Source organism: Vicugna pacos, chromosome 19, assembly GCF_048564905.1.
Source record: "Vicugna pacos chromosome 19, VicPac4, whole genome shotgun sequence".
In the NCBI taxonomy this organism is placed as follows: domain Eukaryota; kingdom Metazoa; phylum Chordata; class Mammalia; order Artiodactyla; family Camelidae; genus Vicugna; species Vicugna pacos.
The window spans coordinates 39,665,418-39,670,257 of record NC_133005.1 but is presented as its reverse complement, the minus strand read 5'-3'; the positions used below and the strand labels follow the sequence as shown (position 1 = coordinate 39,670,257).

Genomic DNA, 4,840 nt, shown 5'->3' with positions numbered 1-4,840 from the left:
ACGGCGCTTCTGCACACGGCCCTCTCGGCAGAAGTGTCGTGCACGGCCGTTTGGCGCTAGGAACGCCAGTCTGAAGTGCCAGGTGCAGGTTGTCTGCAGCGGCCGCCGGCGAGCGAGTGAGACGGAACCAAGCGCCAAGGAAAAGGAAAAAGAAGGTTAGACTTTATTACCTAGATTCTGTTTTTATTTCCCAGGAATTTTTTTTAAGTTTTGCTTATTTATTTTTAAATTAGTTTTTAATTTTTAGTTTTTTTCCTTGGGGGTGGAGGTAGTTAGGTTTAATTACTTACTTGTTATTTAATGGAGGTACTGGGGATTGAACCCAGGACCTTGTGCATACTAAGCGTGTGCTCTACCACTGAGCTATACCCTCCCCCTGTTGTTGTTTTGAAAGAGACTCTGGACAAACTGTAGTATGTTCTGGCCACAGAGGACTCTGGGAGCCTGCATATTAACAGGGTTAATACCCCTTCGCAGGCTGCCTGCAGTTAGGCTAATTAAGCAGTTTCACCAGTTGGATGGGGGTGTACCTGGCAGCAGACACCGGAGCTCTCAGAGGGAGCTGCTGGAAGGCTCCTGGAGAAGAGGAGATATCCTTGAGGAGAGGGACTCAGTGCAGGGGCGCATCGAAAAGTATTCTCTTTCCAGACTTCAGAGAAGATTTGAAACAGACTGCACTCCCCGCCCCACCCTCAAGGCATTCAAAGGATTGAGACCATGGATGAATCAGTACAAAAAAGAGGTGAAAAACAAAGAGAAAGCTCTCCATTCATTAAATTTTTTTAACTTGTTTTTTTTTCCCCCATTCATTGAGAAAAAAAAGTCTCCCTTCACTGAATAAATACATTGGATTCTTTCAGGGTAAGAAGACCTGCGCCAAGGCCTGGGGATGGAACAGGGAGCCTCCAGGACCTACAGGTGAGTGGAAACGAGTCTGTTGAACTGGTAGGAGGTATCTTATAATGACGCCTAACATTTACGGAGGGCCTACTATGTGCCAGGTGTTGCTCTAACATTTTTCCTACATTAACCCATTCAACCCACACCTTCTAATGCGACATACACTACCATGTTCCACTGAGCCTAGGACATAGACACATTTGTGGTCTTTATAAATAGAGTTATCAGAGTAAGCAAATAAAATGCAGCATCCCAATTAAATTTAAAATCTAGATAAACAGTGAATAATTTTTTAGTCTAGAGATGTCCCAAGTCGGATACCCCCAAATGAGATAAACTGATCCTAAAACATCCTTCATTTTTTATGTGAAATTCAAATTTAACTGGACGTCCTGTATTTTATGTGGCAATGCTACTTAAAACATTTCTAAAATTCGTATAAGTCTTAGAGTCAGTGGGTTGTTTTATAATTCGGAACAATTTTTTTTCTTTCTTCCTGGCTCATAATATTGCATTTCGGTGGCTTCTTGGAGTGGTTGACTATAATATCATTTTCCCCATTTGGCATATGAGCAGACTGAGGCTGGAGGAGGTTAATTCACTCCCCCAGGTTGCAAAGCCAACAGCATGGAGGGGATTTGAACCCCGGCAGGCTGTCCTCGGACTCCTGTCCTTCCTGTCCTTCCAACTAAGGACCTGCACAACTGATGTCAAGAGCAGTTGACATTAGGAGCCATTTGGTCACATTTCTGACTTTTTTTTTCCCTTCAAAATTCTGTAAAGCATTTTGGATCTGTATCTTTAGTTTTTTGGTGATGAAGATTTGGGATTCAAATTCAAGTCAGCCAGGAAGGGACAGGGGTTAAGGAAACAAGACTCTGAAATTGTCAGTCAACTCGAAACAAGCGTTCAGATCCCATCATCCATTTGTCCAATAAATATTTGTGTTAGATTCCTCTAGACCAGGACCATTTTAGAACTAGCGACCAGACAAGGAAGGTAACAGGGAAAAAAAAAATCCTCACCCTCATGGATTTTAACCTTAGAGTGGTAGAGACAGGAAATGAATAATCCAGTTATACAGCACGTTAGAAGGTGATGAAAATTATGGGGGAAAGTAAGGTAAGCCGGAGAGTGAAACAGGAAGTGATGGGAGTGGGGTGGGTTTCAGGGGGTTCTCGGTGGAAAGGGGACATTTGAAATGAGTAGCGTTAACCGCTGCCATCGCTGAGTGACGTAGGAATGCAGTGGGCCGCGCGGGGTATAACTTCTAGAGCAGTGCTAGAGGTATTTCTTTTCTTTGTTTTAACTATAATTCATTTAATTGTTAAGTTTTATAGCTTAAGTTTGGATAATGGCTGTGTTTAACAGCCAGATCACAAAATCCCTGAAAGTGGATCTGTCAGCTCTAGTGAGCCTGTGTAAGTCACCTCCAGCTCACTTTTCACCCTCCTCTTTGCCCATTTCATGCCTGCCCACCCCTCAGATCTCAGCCAAGTAGTCTTTGTTCAGAGAATTCTCAGTACACCCCACCCCAGGCCCTATCACCCTTGTGTTACCTAATTATACGTGTGATGATTGTTTTATTGTTGTCTTGACCCTTTACAAGGTCAGCTCTCTGTGAAAGCAGAGTTCTGGTCTGTCCCGTCTCTCATGCGCTCGCAGGGCTTGGTACACAGTAGGTGTCCGTTGTTTCTTTAAGGAATGCATGAATGAATGAGATATTTCCATTAAGAGTCTCCCTACCTCTTAAATGTGCAAGTGTTGGTAACACTGTAAAGAAATTATGTAAAATTTTGTGCCCAAAGAGTGAATCATTTATTAAACAAATGCCCACTTTCCAGCTCTTTGCTTTTATGGCTTTTATGTCATGGACCCTGTTGGGGTCTGGGGAAGCCTGTGATGCCTTTCTCAGAATTGTTTTTAAATGTACAAAAAAAATGCATAGGCTTGCAAAGAAAACCAATTATCTTAAAATACAGTTACTGAAAAAAATTTAAACAGATGTATAATACTATAATAGATGTACTTTTTTTATTAACTCACTAAATGACAAAATCCAATGGGAAGTCTGCTAACAACTGTAATTTTGAAGTGGCAATAACCATAAGAGATATTTCAGATTATCTGATGTGATATGAAAGTGTCTGGTTTCCATTGCTGACAAAGTTTCAAGGACTGCTCATTTTTACTCATTTTCAAAATGAGAAAAAATAGTAACAACACTCGGGTTAGTGTTTATGTGTTTGTTTGTTTATCCTGAATTTTATCCAAGTATCACTTGGGAAGACCCACGGACACTGGGTTAAGGATTCCTGTGGAGACACCAATTAGCCCAAGGGTTGCAGGGGATATAGAGCAAAGATATCCACACAAGAAAGAGGCCTGCAGATGAAAAGCCAGGATTTGCTGTCAGATCCTTTCCAAATTCAGATTCTTATGCCTACCTCTTACAGGCTGTGTGACCTTGGGCGTGTTCCTTAATTACTCTGAGCCTAAGAGCCTTCATCTGTAAAATGGGGCTACTGGCAGCCACCTCCAAGAAACGTTCCGATGCTTAAATGATGTAGAACAGCGCCTGACATGTAACTGACGCTCAGAAAATAGTAGCTACTATTTCTGGTTTACTTCTGCCTGTTCTTTTTGACCTGGGAAACTCCAGGGCTTTCAAAAGAATCAAACTGCATCCATGGTGACTTAAGGAAGAGATCTTATCCTTATGACCATTGAAGCTTGAAAACTGTAACATGGGACAGAACCAAGGCCCATGTGTCTCAACCGATTCCTAAAGGACTTTGAGCTTTTTATCAGAAAAACAGTTTGGTCAGAGTTTCTGGAGCTTAAAGGCCAAAGAGAAACACACACAAGGGCTGGAGCCTTGCCAAGGAGATCCACCCTACAGATTCTGCAGTCAGATAAAGATTGGGTGATTTTCCGGCCCGACCTGCCTGGCACTGCCCTGGCTAATGCTTGCAGTTTCCATGTGCCTGTTAATAACATCCCTTTCACTCTTAAGAGCATCCCAGTTGGTGTGATACATCAGATGGTCACTATAGAGACGGAGCCCCCTTCTCTCTGAGTGGCCAAGCTCCTGATGAGATTCTTTTGAGGAGACAGTTAATATAATGTATTTTCCCCTCCTTGGCAGAATTCAGAAAGGAAGCTTACAGCCCCTGAAATTCGGGTCCTTTTCTTCCAGGGTTCTGAAATTATTACTGCAAATGGGATTTGGAGGCAAAGAAACCTGAAATTAGAGTGACCAACCATTGCGCTCTGCCTCGGACTGCGAGCTTGTCCAAGATGCAGGATTTTCAGTGCAAAACTGGGCTGGTTGGTCATGCTATCTGGAATCAAATCCTAACTCTACTGTTTACCATGTGTGTGACCCTGAACGTGTTATTTTTCTCTCTCTGAGCCTCACTTTTCTGACATCCCAGTGAGGATAACAATGTTTACCCCCACAGTATTATTATAAGGATTAAGTAAGATAATATTTTCCGTAAGGATTAAGGGAAGTACCATATAATCACCCCTCCAGTGACTTCCATCCAAATAAAACCTAAAATAAAACCCAAAGTCCTTATCATGGCTTACGATGTCCTACACAGTCTGGCCCTTGGGTCCTCTCCAACTTGATCCTTCGTGTCTCCTGCCTCCCTTTGACCCCTTTGCTGCAAGCACTGGCCTGCACGCTGGTCCTTGCACACCACTCTCGTTCCTCCTCCGGGCCTTTGCACTTGCTGTAGACGTCCTCATCACAGCCTTAGCACCGATGACATCTCTGCAGCGAGATCTTCCCTGGTCCCACCAGCTGAAATAGCGTATTCCTCCTATCACCCCCTGTTCCTTTACACCCTGTGTTCTGCCCCTCACAGTGTTGGTCACCACTGGATACTATATTATAAATCACATTTAGTTGTTTCTTGCCCGGTTTCTCCAT

At 43.2% G+C, this 4,840-nt stretch overlaps 1 long non-coding RNA gene across 5 annotated transcripts in view; it reads left to right on the top strand.

Annotated features, from left to right (window-relative positions):
- Positions 1-50: 50 nt before the first annotated feature.
- Positions 51-4,840, top strand: part of LOC116284318 (uncharacterized) — a 31,653-nt gene continuing 26,863 nt past the window's right edge. Inside the window, exons 1-4 of one of the 5 annotated variants that reach the window (XR_012061849.1) lie at positions 51-155; positions 649-742; positions 861-918; positions 4,100-4,271. This is a non-coding gene — a long non-coding RNA (uncharacterized lncRNA). Of the gene's footprint in view, positions 156-219; positions 743-860; positions 919-4,099; positions 4,272-4,840 lie in introns of those variants that run through there. The other 4 variants (XR_004194067.2, XR_012061847.1, XR_012061850.1 and 1 more) reach the window with 4 other exon arrangements.